The sequence below is a fragment of the Xiphophorus hellerii genome, chromosome 1 (assembly GCF_003331165.1).
Source record: "Xiphophorus hellerii strain 12219 chromosome 1, Xiphophorus_hellerii-4.1, whole genome shotgun sequence".
NCBI classification, from domain to species: Eukaryota; Metazoa; Chordata; class Actinopteri; order Cyprinodontiformes; family Poeciliidae; genus Xiphophorus; species Xiphophorus hellerii.
In genome coordinates this window covers 2,109,384-2,126,100 of record NC_045672.1, presented here as the reverse complement: position 1 = coordinate 2,126,100, position 16,717 = coordinate 2,109,384, and the positions used below count along the sequence as shown (strand labels likewise).

The 16,717-nt window shown below is 36.9% G+C and overlaps 1 protein-coding gene across 2 annotated transcripts in view; it reads right to left on the bottom strand.

The window, feature by feature from the left end:
* LOC116723584 (vitamin D3 receptor A) overlaps positions 1-7,408 on the bottom strand; it is an 84,837-nt gene extending 77,429 nt beyond the window's left edge. The window contains exons 1-2 of one of the 2 annotated variants that reach the window (XM_032568622.1): positions 7,176-7,408; positions 6,002-6,164 (exon numbers count right to left, since the gene is read on the bottom strand). The gene's annotated coding sequence lies outside the window, so the exon portion shown is untranslated. Of the gene's footprint in view, positions 1-6,001; positions 6,165-6,276; positions 7,138-7,175 lie in introns of those variants that run through there. The other variant, XM_032568629.1, reaches the window with a different exon arrangement.
* Positions 7,409-16,717: the final 9,309 nt, after the last annotated feature.

Here is a 16,717-nt window from a genome sequence, read left to right as displayed (position 1 = left end):
AACACCTGGTGTCTGTTTCATCAAAAAAATAAAATACCACACAGGGAGTGATGTGTTATGTTTGAAACATTCAGGGAATCTAGCTGGTATCACACTGAAGAAAATTCAGGAGGAAAGCAGAGCATTTGAGTTGTTTTTGTAACAAAGGGACAAATGAGTTGATTTAAAAGCAGATTTCTAAACTGCCGATGTTCCTAACATGGCAGCACAGATTATGTTGTGTATTTTAAAAAAATGTTCCTGGTGCTGTGTAAACTGGTAATTAGATCCATTATTATACCTTCAACCGGGTTTAACCCGGTCTAACTCAAATTTAAAACATTCCTGGCAGCAGCTTTGTCCTTTTCAAAAAACTCACAGATCAGCTAGCTCGTTAGCTAACTAACATTAGCAGCTTGTTGCGGCTAGTCTTAACCACCTTGAGTCACAGTGAGTGAACATTTCTGCACATAGCTCAAACTTCTGCCTGACAAACATGTCCCACTAGAAAAAAAACTACATAGAATGAGATTAAATAGACCTGCCACAACAAAATTTAAGACCTCATATTAAGACCTGCAGTTGGTCTTTAACGAATGTGAAACAATTTAAGGCTTGAATTTTAGGTAAATGAATTTGAGACTTTTTAATGATGTGTGGACACTGTGTGTAATACTTTAATTCTTATCATTGACATAATTTTGACCCTTTACAAAATATATAATAAGTACGTGCAAAATGTTGCTTTCAAGTGCTTTTTGTGCAGAACACTTCCATTTCTGAAGTGTTTTGCACTTATCACCCGTCTTTAATAAGTGACGGGTGAGTTTGTTTTAATTTCCAAATCACAGCTCTCATTTGGGAGTGGATGCATTTGCAAGCAGTCAAATTTTGTCTCTCTAATGAGCAAAGGGAAAATGTAGTGGTTCTCTTTCAGCCAGCTGGCATGCAATGTGCAGCGACCGGCAATGGAGAGGCAGCATTCCCCTGCTCTATGCTCCATTCAACTGGAGACAACTCAACTCACGTTCTCTGACATCCCAGTAGAAGAAACTACAGAAAGGTAGGAAATATTTTAGTTGTTTTGACACTAACTTTTTGAAACTTTGTTACTAATGACTAGTTTGAATCTATGGAAGAGAAACCAGAGAGGATCAAATCTGTTTCATCTCCCTCCATCTCCTAGCATTGGCCTTCAGATTTACAGGCAAGAATTAAAGTAGTGGAAAGCATTTCAACTGGAACCCTTACTGGTTTTTAATCATTTTCAGTGGTGCATAAATTAAGTAGCAAAAGTGGGTCAGATTTTTCAGCTTCATTGATATTCCATGTGTCAAATACATATTTACCCAATATTAATGCTAGCTTAGACTCCAATAATGAAGTGGTCAGATTAAAACAAAACCACAATGCCTCTTGGCATCAAGTAGCAGCAAACTATTACTGAATATTGACAACTGTTATCACTCATCTCTCTAAACCTATTGTGAACTGGCAACTGCATATTCATTTTTAACCATGAAGAATGTTTCTGAATATGAAGTCTGTCTCTCAAGTCTCAAGGGGAAGCATCAACCGGCAGGATCCACTATGTGAGGCACAGACCGCAGGAACAAGAGGCCAGGGTTATGGTGGACTTGGCTTGAGCTGGCCTGCACATGCCAAAGCCTAGCGGGAAGTGGGGCTAGAGGGAGGGGTGAGATGGCTTAAGGGGCCTGGGGGGGCTGAGGGGAGCTGAAGGGTGAAAGTGCAGTTCATCGTAATAAAAGGGTTCTCTGGAATTATAACACAAGATATGATAAACAGACCACTGAAACCTTAGCAGAGTACGATTCTTTTATCATCTTTATTTGTTTTCTTGAAGATAGCAAACTGACATTCATGGTCCACATGATCATCATTTATTAAATAGAAAATTAAAACGGGAACTCTGGCGATGAGAAAAATGAAGCCCAGCTTAAAAAAAAAAAATCACCTTTAGACATCAAAAGTTAGGGATGGGCTATAATCACTCAAAGGTTATTACAATATTTTTGGGAATTTATTGCAGTAACAATAAAAATATTTTATGTTTTCCAAAGTATTTCTAGCCTTTCACCATATAGAGCCTGTTGAACACAAATACTGCTCTATGAGGAAATAAAAATGCACCCAAGATTAAATAGGCTACTTCATACATACCAGTTGCATAAAGTAGGACAAATACTCCATCTGAAAGCACTTTAATTTAGGGCTGAAACGATTTCTCAAGTGATTCGAGTACCTCGATTATTAAAATTCGTCTAGGAAAATTTGTCTGCCTCGAAGCTTCGTTAAGTTATATTTTATTATTTAATGCACCGTGTTCCGGCCAGGTTATTACTTGTGTTGCCCAGCGCTCTGACTTCCGCCCGAGTTGTTGACGAAAGCTAAGTGTTAGCAGCATAACGTCCGGTTTTCAAGTTCGCCCTGGGAGGATTTTATTGATTGAAAAACGACAAAGACCCAGACATAATTATCAGAGGACCAATAAACATCCTTAAAATGACTGGCGCGATGCCTGGAGTACGGCAGGTTTTCTCCTCCCAGATCTGCTGCCTGGTGGCGTTTCAGAGCGAACAGTGGGGAAGAGCGCTGCAGGTGTATTTATACAGGTGAGCGAATAAACTGAACACGGTGGGCGGCTGCACATTAGATGATTAACGTAAGTAGCTTTACGGACGAACCGGAAAATTTATTTCATATCATTCTGGTCGCAACAAATGGGTGGCGGAGCACACGGTGGCGGTACGTCGCTGGTAGACGAGTTTCTATGTGTGACAAACGAAGGTGTCAAATCCCGTCGCTAACATAAACACAAAAGCTATAAATGTCTGGGCAAGGTGAGAGTTCATCTATTAAATTGACTGAAGATGAATGCATAAACCAAAAGCTGGACTATAGACATTTTTTATAAGCATATTTGTGAGCCTGCCTCTTTATTATTAAATTAATATAACTTCAGATTCTTGTATAACTTTTCTTCAGGTTAACTTAGAAAGTGAGCTATTATTGTTACAGGTTAATTTTCTAAATTACTGAAAAGTTATTGTTAGGGAAGCTCAAATGTGAAAAATTGGACTGATGTTGATATGCGATAGCAACACTGCTGTTATGTTAGATTTACCAATGTTTTATTTTACCTTTTTTTTATCTGATTACTCGATTAATCATAAGAATAATCGATAGATTACTCGATTACCAAAATATCTGTTTACAACAGCCCTACTTTAATTGCATTCAAATCCTTTTTTAAATTCAACTGAGTTGAATTGAATTGAACACATCCTTTCTCACAGTAGAAATTTTCTGTATGACTGTACCAGTCTCTCACTTTCACAACACATTTTGGTCAACTATTCCTTACAAAACTGCTTGAAGAAAAGAAAACTGGCAGAAATTTGTTCATTGCAGAGCAACCTTCAGGTGCCTCCACAGCTTTTCATTCAGCTCATGTCTAAACAACAGCTGCAACTGCAACAACTCTTTTTTCCAATTATTTTTTTTTGAGTGGGTGTACTCATATAAACATGCCATATTTACATTAGTTGCAAATGGTCTCAAACGACTACATCATCATTTATCGCAATAATTTCTGAAATAATTTTTCATCCAGAAAAATTGTAACAGGCAACAGTCAATGCCAATGAAAAGTGACAAAATAGTATCTAACGGTCGATGTCCTCCAACTGCCTGAACTCCTATAACTGTATCATTTACTTGGTCCAAGACACAGATTTATACAGATGGAAATATGACAAAGTGCACCAAAAAATTCAAACATGTAAAACAGGGAAAGGTAAATGGTGAGTGAGCTAAACTGCTGGTTGTGTGTTTACTCACAACAGAGGTACAGCAGCAATCAAGTAATATCACAATTTCCAAGAACAAGGTGAAGTCAAGCAAACATACCAATTGTGCCATAAAGTCATAATTTGGACAAATATCACTGCATTATCTTAAAATTAAAACACGTCATCTTTGTAAAGCCATGGTTACACTGGCACTGCAAGGTTGGAAGATAGTTTAAGTATAAATCCAGCTAAGCAAAAAAAAAAAAAGAACAGGGGAAGAGGTAGGCGATTAGCGGCCTCATATAAAGGCTCACAATATGAACATCCAAAACAGACCTACAAGATACTAAGAAAACATTACATTTTTACCATTATTGTTATATATTCCAGTGTTTCTTTTTATTAGGTTTGACCAACTTTTTCCCTCTTTTGCAATATTGTGATTACAATATTACAAACATTGATACTGTGATGAATTGTTATTCAGTATCTTGTGCATCTCTACTCCAGAACATATCATATGATGATCAAAGTCTGGGTGAACATTAAATTGAATCAACAATGATGTTCCACACAAAACCTGCTCTTTACAGATTACTGCATTTTAAGGGAATTATAGGAATTCAAAAAGAGGGGTACCAATATGATAATGGCAAAGGACTATTTGGGTGCAATATTTCAAAGGCTATAATATATCTCTTGTATGCAATAAAACCATTTGCCATAAGCAGGTATAGACAGGTTATGGATGGATGGAATATTTAACAATTTATATGGTTAATAAAATGCTGTTTACCAGTTTGCATTTAATCAAAAAATCTTAATAGCTGCAAGAAGGGTTGTTGACACCACATATCTGGCCTATATGAGAGAGCGGTAAGTAAAAAGTTATTGTTGAAAGAAAGTCTTGTTGTTTACCACAACTCATACAGAAATTAGTTGAACTGATCAAATGAGGCCAAAATATAACTTTCTGGATTAAATATAAAAACCAACACTGCACATCACCTTCAATACACCATCCTGACAACAAAACGTAGTGGCAGCATCATGCTAAAAGCCAGACAGAATCTAAGGGAAGTTGGGTTTAGTTGAACTAAAAATATGGTAGTCCTGGAGGAAAACTTGTCAAAGGCTGTAAGACTTGAGACTGGGTCACCTTCCCACAGGAGAACAACCAAAAATATACAACTAGAGTTATGCATGTTCTGCATGTTCACTTGTTAAAATCAATCAAAGTCCAGATCTATATCTGTATAATAATCTTTGGCAACACCTCAAAAATACTAAAAGAGAAGTGCTTTCTATCCAATCTAAATTAGGGTTTTTTTTGCAAATAATATAGAAAAAACATTGAGCCTTTACGCATGCAGAGCAAATAGATAATCCTCCTGAAAGCACTGAAATTGAAGCACAAGGTGGTTTGTACAAAGTATTGACACGTTAGGCCAGAGTAAATATGAGTGTCACATTTTTCAGACTTTTATTTGTAGAATAATTTAACAACAAAGCATAACTGTCCTTTTTGCTCAACAAGTATGCGCTACTACTGTATATGTTGGCCTGTCACATAAAATCCTAATAAAACACACACAAAAAATGAACGGGTGTTGCAGGACAGCGTAAGAAAAAGTTCAAGAGGTATGGATATTTATGTAAGGCACATTAACTCTACATTAGCGTCTCTATCTCCATGTCTACTCCAGCCTTTATGAGACTCGGTCTTGTATTTTACTGCAGTCTCCCACAAGACTGAAAACGTCCAGGAATGAGAAAGGTTGAATTTACACACCACCTAAAATTTATACAACGATATTTCTACCATCTGCAAAAACATGTCGGACTACAGAAATCTGATAGCCTTGATTCCTTTTTTTTTTTTTTATTATTATTATTATTTTTTTATCCAACTGCGTATTTGGATTTAAGGGGATTTGCACAACAGCCCCTGCTGCGGGCAAGCAGACATACACATGTGGAATGTGGAGGGATGCATCTGTCTATAACAATAACACACACATATACACACACACAGGGAGAGAACAACAAGGCCAAAATGCTAGATGGATCTGTAATGTAGAGTACCATGACGTCTCTATGTAAACACAAAGCAAAGTGCTGCAAAATACAGCTTGTTACACACGAAGCATGATGAAAAAAGTCAGTGGTGCGTTTAAGTGTCACTGAGGAGAGAGGGAGTTTGTTCTTACCTGATGTGGCATATCAACGTTCACTTTGTGGAGTTCCAAAGGGGGGCCCAATTTTTGAAGCCAGGTCGCCGAATTTCCCCAAACAATTAAGCTGAAGGCAAGGTTTTTCAGCAACTTCCTCGCGTTTAGCAGAAAAAACGTTTTCCCCCGCTTCAAAGCAAGTCTGTCAAAAGAAAGGAAAGAAGAGATGAATTAGGAAGGGCTACCTTGTGGTCAGAGATGGTGGGGGATGGGGATGCTGACGTCCCGTTATTTTGTGCACGGGCACAGCGTACCTTTAACGTGACTGTGTAAATCTGACCACCCACTGGTTGCTTTGTTGGATCATTAGCCGCAAAACAACAACAGAAACCCACTCCGGGAATGAGGTTTTTGGAGCTTTCGCGAATTGTTAAGGGTCATGTGGGACACACGCTCCCCCATACAACACTTTCATTCAACCAAAACTTCCAAGTTGTCGCTATAATTGCCCGCTGCTGGCTATTCTCGCTCACTGCGCAATTTTGGGTTAAAAAAAAAAAAAAATTAAGAGAGTGAAAGCGGTGTGACACAAACACACGAGTGGGAGAAAAGCTTGTTTAGCAGCAGGCTACGCAGACGTATCCATTTGCGACACGAATTAAGTCGGGTTGCGAGAAGAATTGTCCATGTGCCAGGACGCACGGCCATATTTATTTGCTACATTTTAAAAGGAGTTTGTTTGTTTTTCATCCTTCCCCTCTCTGCGCGCACATAGACAGAACCAAGAGACAGAGCAACAATGAAGTCTCGGAGATAAGCAAGCAGCCAAAAAGAAAGAGAAAAGCTGAGTTCGGCTACCAGCAGCGGTATGTTGAAAATGTCCCCCGAAATTAACCCAAGCTGTGTGTAAATGTTACAGATGCGCGGCGGCTGCGGGGCGCTTTTCCCCGCCGGGACAGAACTGAACAGGGAGAAGCGCTCGTGACCTCGTTATATCACAAATACTGCACGCGGCCGGAGACCAATAACAACAGCTAACGTTAACAGCGGCTGCACACTTTGCTGGCCTCACCAGCAGCAGCCCCTGTGCTTCTAGGCACTTCTCTGCAACACGAAACGACAGGGTGCGTTAACTACAGTGCCACGACAGCGATAAGACGCCTTCCTCTGCAGTCAACAGACCCAAGCTTTAAGAAAGTGCAAAACAACTTACATTAGTTCACGCGAAGAACAACGTTAGCTTACACTCCGTCAGTCCATTTTTTTTTATCTGTATCGCCACAGATGGACAGCACTTCTACATAGTCCCGCCCCCACCATTTCCCAGTCAGGCATATCTATACATATATATTATTCGCCCCTGTATCCAATCACAGCACACCACTCTTTAATGGCGTGCACTCCCATTGGCGGATACGCCTGCCAATCAAATTCTGAGATTTTTGGTCGTTCCCACTATATAGGGGTGTGTCGTGACGTACCGGATAGACTGCTAGAGGACGTACGTTCAAAATGTATATATTTAACCTATATACTTATTTCTTCGTGAGGAAATGATTGCCTAACGGTCTCTGTGTGCTTTAAAGACTTTACAAATTAGCTTAAACATCCTATATGTTAAAAATTGGGAGACGTTTTCAAACGATTTTATGCTTTTAACCATCTTTTTGAAGACATACATTACATTACTCTGTTTCTTAACTTTTCTACTCACCTTAAATCTTTATCAGACTTGACCTAAAAGAGACAAAAATATCTCAAAATAACTCAAGCTCAGTCAGATTGGATGGAAAACATCTAGGAATGACAATTTTAAAGTCTTATCTTATGAGTTTGTATTTTGTACGTTCTCTAAACCGCTCCATTGTAGCTCAGGAGGTTTATCAGGGGATGTTCTTTGCATTCCCATAACATGATGCTGCCACCACCATGTTTCGCAGTGAGGATGGTATGTTTTTAAGAGAATGAGCAATGTTGGCTTTCACTTCTAAGTGAATATGTTTGTATATGTTGCCAATGCCATGTTTTATTATTTGAAATTTTTTCTACTATTTCACTTCCTAATAGTTTTTAGACATATTGTTTAGAAAGACCTTTTGGGGACAAGTGCTGTAAATTAGCTTATGCATGGGACTGTTGTTTTATTCAGCCTGTCTATATTATTGTGTGTTTGTCCCTATCAAATAAACCTAATAAATAAATACATTTACAGGTAATTTTGGTCTCACCACAAGCTTTTTGTATCTTTCACATAGGTTGTGGCGAACTTTAATTTGATTTTTACTGTTTTTTTGTTTGTTTTTTCAAATGTCACGCCAATGTTATTTTGTCAAATGTGTATCCCAGTAAATCACAGTGAAGTGTGATTTATTGGTTATAACCTGATGGAAAATGAAAAACAAATCAAGCAGTATGAATTCTTTTGCAAAACACTGTTAATGCTTTATGCCACACAAAGTTTAAGTCCTTAAAAAAACAGGGGAAACATATATAGTGTTCTTACTTTCCATTTTACTGTTAAGCATGCTATGTGATGCTATATTTCTCACAATGAATTATTGATACTTTACCTATCCATAATATATGAAAGTTCCAGCATGCTTATCTGTGTCTCTAGTTTGTACTTGAAACTACAGTAGTGGTAACCGATAGTACAGATTCCACATGCTGAAAGCAGGACAGGTTAGCAGAGAAACCCTCTTAACAACCAATTAGGCTGTCCATGGCGTATACATTGAGACACAGCAGACCCAATTTGTCTCTGTAGTGTAGGATAGTGGAGGAGTTCAGAGGGAATGATAGGGCTCAGTGTGTCACCCTGCAAGATCATATGAAAGCCCATCAATCATCACGTTACCCGCTCTGTAATTAGTAGTGATTCCTCCCATATAGCCATAACGCTTGTCCAGAGGGATTAAAGGGCAGCAGTAGCATTAAGAAACCCCTCTTTTCTTAGTCTTTAAAAAAAAATAAATTACATGAATTTGTAACAAAAAAAAGAAGCTACAAGAGGGGACCTGTAAGTATTATATAATTTTCTTCAATAAATGAAGCAATGATTGAAATGAGTCAGAAAGACCATGTATGTAACCAGATTTGTATACCCAATGTATAAAATGACATAATCCTTTTCTTTAATTTCTTTTCACTAATTTAATGTCACATTAAATCAATGTCATCTAATTTAAAGTCACTACATTAAATTAGATGTAAACTTACCTGTTTTAGGTTAGTTAAGATGACAACACTTATTTTTATTTTCTAGATAGAAAATAAATGAGAGAAGGAATGTTATATTGCTTCTGTAAAATTCACTTAAACAATCTAGGAAATCCCAGATAATGTAGTAGTGATGTAGATAGTTCTCAACATTTAAGCTCAATGAATCAAAACTAGTGGATGCATCTGAAGGTAACACATAAATACACTGTTTCCATTTCACATCACAGTATATCTGACATTAGCCAAAAAAGATAAAATATTGAAATTATTACTATTATCATTATAGTAACAAAAACAGACAAATTTTGACAGTTTTACATATTTTCATGTAAAACCTGTGTAAAAGTACAGAATTTCCACAACAGAATGAGACTATTGATAAAGATTGTTTTTTGTTGTCATTATTGTTTGTTTTTAGGGTTGAAAAATTGCCTTTTTCTCTTCACTTACTATTAATGTGAAATTCAACACATTAATAGTCAATGTGTTGAGATGTGAGATATCTTTTGTCACATTTCTTTGATGAAAGAGATGTGTTTATTCTCTTTTGTCAAAGTTTGATGTTATTGCTTATTGTAAAACCAAAAGATAGAAAAAGAAAACTACTAAAAATGTATTATCAAACCAGGTTACACAGACATAGCCTGTCAGGTCACACAGGAAGGAAGAAGCCAATATTTTTTTTAAAAAGCCACATTTGTGTAAATAAACACAAAGACAGAGAGCTGAAAAAAATGGTTAGTTAGCTCACAAATAAATAAGCAAATATTTGTAAGCCTATAACTAAAAAAAGCAAAATCATATCTCACAATTCTGGCATGGCATTAAGTAGAGTAGAAATATTTTAGTATTGCTAACTGAACTTCAATAGTAAACACTGAAAATGACTAAATGCCAGACAGAAAGGTTATGTGGATTATTTTTATACAGTCCATGTACGTAACCAGATCTGTTTTACGGTTTTCATGGAGTTGTTTTGAAACCTTGAATTAGCTTTTTACACAATGTAAAAGAAGGCTTGAAAAAGTCATTGCTACAATATAAACAGTTGTGTTTGTTTTTATCACAACAGTCCTTTTCAATTCAAATCACTAAAAGCCTGACATGATTTTTAGACCTTCAGAATATAATTTCTATTGCCTCTGACCAGAATCTGTCTGGCACTCACACCTGGTCCCATAAAATTATAACGGCGTGTAGGGGTGCGCAACCATTCATGAGGAATGACAACCGTGTGAGAGAACGGTTTGTTCACACATCTTTCTTCTTTTTTTAAAAGATTACCATTGTTGTGGAACGGCACTGCTCTTTCATGACAGGAATGTCAGAGCTTCTTGGTGAGACAGCAGATTTGCAGATTGACTTGTTTCAGGCTCCTTTGCAGCTGTCATGTTCTTTATTATGTTAATCATGTACGACTGAATGGACGTTAATTAGCACGCGTGGTTTTTGTTAAAGATGTGCATTAATCCAGGACAGTTACATCTATGTAATATTTGCCAGTCAAAATAAAACTTATTTAATTACAGAAAGCAGAAATAGCATTTGTGGAAGTGTTTTGAAATGTTTTCTTTGTGATTTCAGACTACTTGTTATGCATGGATGTGTGTATGTGCGTGTACACACATATATGCGTGTGTTTGTCTGAGCTCGATGTTTTTCCTTGCAGCCTGCTTGTGTGTACATGTGCTGGAATCTAGGCCATCCCTTGTGGCTTTGTGTCTGAGAGGCAGGTCGGTCTATATATGAGGGGCACATGGGCGTGTTTCTGTTTGGGGTGCATGCGCAGATGGAGGGAAGGGGGGGCGACTTCATTTTCCTCTATGGTTCTATGTACATAAAACATAAAAAAAACAGAGAGAGTTTTGGGTATTGGAGATGATTTCGCTGTCTTGGAGTGTTTCCAACAACAGAAAGAGGAGACAGTCTGACTGAACACACACTCAAACACACACATTCTCTGCAGTTTTCTTTTCCCTCACCAGCTTCCTTCCTAGAACTATGAATCTCTCCATCTCGCTCCAAAGCCCCCAACTCCAAAAACCACCGCCTTCTTCTCTCCAACTCGCTGGGTGAGTCGAGGAAACAGCTGGAAAAGCAAATAGTTGCGAGCAGGCCCGAGTTCTCCGTGGCCCGCTCGCTGGCTCTCAAACATGATTGCATTTCAGTAGGAATGAATGCGGTCCTCACACTGAATCTCTCTGCTGCATGCAAACATCAAGAAAACCAGAGCGGCGGCACAAACTGGAGAGAAACCCCTGAAAAATCCACGTCTGTTTTGACCTGGATAGATATAGAACGAGGTTCAAAAAAGGGTTGAAATAAAGTGTTAAAATACAGCGCAGCATTTGACAAATATAGTTTTGAATCACAGTCACATGTGCAGTTGAAAGATTTACTACAGTGTCATCTGCATGTGCAATGGATTTCTAGAGGATGCACACAGAATGGTAACTTAATAACCAACTCATTACGTGGCAGAAAGGTGCAAACACCTTGAATATTTTTTAATACAAACTCTACCACATTTTAACAAAATTTAGTATGATAAACCAACAACAAAAAAGATTTTGTAGTTGTAAAATGAAATAAAAATCATATATCCTGAAAAGTGTGCCCCCTAAGCTAATTCTTGTAAGCCACATTTGGCTACAGTCACAGCTGCAAATCTTTTGGGGGAATGTCTCTGCCAGGTTTATGCAACTAGAGACTTAATTTCCCCCATTCTTCTTGTTGATATTATGGACAACTCTGAGCATCTTCTTCATGAGACTGTTAGAAAGTCAGAGGGTCTTCAGTCAGAAGCTTCTTCCAATTTACTGTATTCCATTTTGGTTTCACCTGACCAAAGCTCAGAACAGATGGGCAGTTATCACACCATTTAACAATATTATACAATTTTCTTTTATCATTCTAAGATTTATGTTAATCTATGTTAATTTACATAATAGTATTTGTAACTTCAAATACTAAAATTATGGTTAGTTTTGTTACTTTTATGGTTTTCTCTCCAACTGTTGATTTCACAAAGGCAGCAATAAATGTCAACATCTGAAAGGGGTGGTGTGAAATATTTTCTAGGCACATACTGCCGTTTATAGTATAATCAAATAACTATGTTATCCTCAGTTGTTATAAAAGTGCTATATATCAAGTATAACGTCAAAGAAATTTTATTTCCTAATTTAATACCTTGAAATTATGCTTCTGTCTTTTAAGAAGCTTCTTCTCTTTCTGGAACTCCACCATGTTGTGATTATGAGGTCATCACAACATCGCTCCACTGTTAACCCTTTAAAATCGTTTTTACCAGGGTTGCTCTGAGATGTTTGCTAATTGTTGCTAGCTAGTCTGAAGGAGCTGAGTGGGTCAATTGCTCTGTAAGGTGGAAGCTCAGAAACTTGGAAACTGCAGCTCAGTGGAGGGGTTGCTTCCAGTTAAAGCTAAAAACAAAAGTGGATTTAACATAATACTGCCCCTATAAAAAATCTGATCATTATGTGCAGTTTAGTGATACAATTGCACTTAATGTAACTTGTGTCCTGACGTAGCCTATTTATTAATTGGAAAATATTTTATTGTTGTGTCTGTTCTTTGACTCCAGGAGTTCACAGTCATTCCATCTGTTGCAAAAGTAAGTCCATAATTTTGAGGATTCTGATGTGGTTTCATTGGATTTTACTGAATTCAAATTTACATTTTATTTGCAAAAATACTTTAATGCCACATTATTTTCCTGTCATGTGACCCATGGTGTGCACTTTATGCCTGGTTCATCACATGAAATTTCAACTGACAATTTTTTTGGACCCATCAAGAACTCTGTTTGCAGGTGGGGGCAGTGTAGAAGATAAGACTTCCCTGGAGCCCATTTAAAGTGGTGATCATCTGAGTAGGAAGCAGAAAAGTTTTTTATAAAAAGGAAGCAGTAGGCGAATGTGGCTTGTAGTCCGCTGCACTTTCAGTGGTCGAGAAAGTTTGTGAAGCGCTGTTGAAAAGAAAGTCTCTTAGCATTCCAACATCAATAAACTTGACCAATGTTCAAAAAAGCCGCTGCATTCTTTCCACTCAGAAAGCAGGAATTTAGAAAGTGGGGCAGACCATGTACTGCATAGGAGAAGTGTAGCAGCACTGATTAATGGACATCATAGTTATATATTTGGTTGGAAAAACACTCAGGTAAATGTTGCCTATGTGAGCTGATTGAGGCTTGACAGCAAAGTCCTTGAAGTGGCAGCATGTATTCTCTACTATTTAAGACTTGTGGCGTTTACAGCAAGCTCCAAGAGAAGTTACAGGGGGGTTTCTGTGTAAACAGTTGAAAAGCAATAAATCACAAGTCCTTTGAAGCCACGTTTAATTGAATCACTTTGCCATCAAAAGAAAATCATTAAAGCAGTTAAAGAATCTGTACACCCTGGAGAAATGGCTTCAATCCAGCAACAAATTGACGTGATCTTCGAAACTTCTGCATTTCTGCAGTAATCTCAGAAAAACATCTGAAAACCACCAGGTTTTCAGATGTTTTTCACAAAATATGAGTTTTTCAGAAAACTCATATTGGACCGTCAGCTGACCTCAGCCACAGCTTAAATCGCTTCATTGATCAGCTGTTTCTTTTCTAAACACTCATTCACCAGGTAGGCAGGAGAAAGATGCAACAACACACTTTAAAAAAAATACCCCAAATCTGCTTCATAAAATTAAGGCAACTCATTTCAACCAATGTTATTAACTAAATCTGACTACATTTTTAAATTTGGGTTAAAGTTAATTAATTTACACCTTTTACTTCTAGTAATTTAAGTATACTCAAACAGTCATATAGAGATAAATGACCTTTAAAAACGCTAAAATAAAAAAACTTTATAAAAACTTGATAATCAAATCTCTCATTACTACAGTGTAAACTGCATATTTAAATAATTTAGAATGAACCAGTATTAAACATCGTATTCAAATAATAAAAAAAACAAAACAATGTGACAGCTTAAAAATCCAAGTTAATGTTAGATATGGATGATCACCAATGTTAAATGCAAATTTGTGTATGAAAAACTAACAGACAAATCTGAAGTCATTTAATGAAACTTTAACTTTGCATTTTCAATAAGAGTAGCTGGTTCATTTTACTGACAAAAAATGTGCATAAATAAAATTCTTTCATTTCATTTAGCTGTAATAAGTAAATTTGACTTAATTTGATTTAACAGGGAGATCTGAATCATTTCATGAAAAGCTTATTTATTCTGATCAGAAACATAATCATTTTACCAGAATTCATATAATCATTGTGAATTTGTGTCACAATTGTGACAGAATTAATTTTGAGTCACAAAATTAATTGAATTGAATTGACACAAATCCTATTTGTTAAATTAATTGTACACTAAGACAAGCAATTCAGGAATGAAATTTAAAAAATTAAAACATCAGAGATTTTAAAAAAAACACCTTAATTTCTCAAAATAGTATCCTTTTTCTTTAAATCGAGATTTGTGTAATTTGTCTCACTGACCTTGTGCACATTACATGTTAATGTTGAAATGGTTTTATGCTTCTTATGAATATTTTTGTGTTTTATCAGATGGACCCAGGAAGATTAGTAATGGGTAGTTTACACTAATGGGGATCCTATTAAATAAATAAATACACCAAACAGTTTAATTTCAGATTCAAATAAACAACTGCCACAAAGTTATTACGGTACCTTAGTTATATTTTGCTTAACATATGAGTTAAAATCTTGATCAGGGAATCGTTTTTTTCTTTTCTTTTTTTTTTTTACGGCGCATACAGGAGGAGAAAGCTGCTGCAGACCCTATTTTATTAGGGTCCGCTCACCCTGGTGGTGAGCGGAGTGTCAGGAAGCTGCGAGAGGAGAAAAAAGGAGACAATGAAGAAAAAAAAAACACACTTCTAACTGAAAGGAGATGTAATTAAAGGTCTGAAGGGAAGTGGTGATTGGGTGAAATGGGAGGATAAAACCGACTGGGCTGTAAATACGCGGGGGCGAAGAGGTTGTGGGAGGATCAGGCTCACAGTTGGAACGACAGACGACTTTCTATTACAGTAAAATTGCTACTTGAGTCGAGTGGTGTTGTAATAAAATTGCAGTCTCCCATAAAAAAAATCTAACCGGGATACAAATCTTTAGTCTTTACCTCTCCTAGACGACTTCTGCATCACTTTGAGACAGGCTTTTGTCTCAGATCAAATAAAACGACAGATTCTCGGCAAGGAAACACATGAAGCACGTTGGCATATCGGTCATCTGGAAGGGCTATTTTTGTGTTTGTTTTGTTGTTTTTTTTAGAGTGGGTGGAGTTTTTTAAGCTTTCAAATAGATTTGGATTGTTTTTCTTATCAAGTTGATTAAAAAATAGTCATTTTGAAATTCAATAATTCAGTTTTATATCTTTCTTTATTGTAAAAGTATAATTCTGACCCAATAGTTTTATCCAATTTTAGACCCATAAAATGGCCTTTTATTTGCCTCTTTTTTCCACGCTGCTGTAGAGAACCCATTACGTCTTTCACATCACTGCTTCTTGGACTCAGTTCTGCTTTTGATATGGTAGACCATTGTATCCTTGGTTATGCCATACTGTCAGGATTACAGAACCTAAATAGCAACATGCTTATTTGAGGAGCTGCAGTCAGACTGAGCGACCTTTTGTCCTCAAATGCTTGCCTCTCTTGTGGCGTCCCTCATGGCTCAATTGTTGGACCAGTTCTTTTTGCTCTCTCAATGCTCAAATGTTAATTGTTAAAGCACATCGTCAGAATTATACGACTGCTTATTACGGCCATTGTTGATAGAAAAAAAAAAATAAGAGCAGTAAATTTCTGCTAAATTTTTTTTAATTTTTAAGATTAATCTCAGAAATTTTCTAGAAAACATTTGGAATTTTCTGAGGTCGAAAAGTCAAACATTTTCAACTTTTGAAAAGTTTTTTCTAGAAGATTTGAGATCTCAAAATTACTGAGTTTTTTTGGAAGAAATTTGCTCCTTTTTTTTTGTCTGCAATGGCCGTAGTACGGTATGTAGAATTTATCACTATGTGGATGACACTCACTATGTGACACCAGACCTCTTTTGAAAGTCAATTTTTACCTTGAGTGTTTAGAGGAGGCTAATATGCGATGGGATGAAACCGTCTGAAATCAAACACAGGGAAGATGTTGTATATTTTAGAACTTACATCCAGTAACATTTTGTCTCTTCAAGTTGTAAAATGAAGCCCTTTGTCAGAAGCTCCTCCGCCTCTGGACAATTTCATCTTTTTTTACAAATAGACAAATCCTGCAAGCTTTTGTTTTCTTGTGTGATTAAGAATGATCACAGAGGTGAGTCCACCTCTTTTCTCTAAAGTTGCCTTCATTACATTCAGCCCAGACTTTTAAACTGGTCTTTAAGTTGGCGTTAGAGTGTCATAGTAGATCCAGCTAAATGTTTTAATGGAACATGAAAGTGAGATCACGTTACTGACATCAGTGGCTGCCTGTGCGGCAATTTTAGAGTCAATTGTA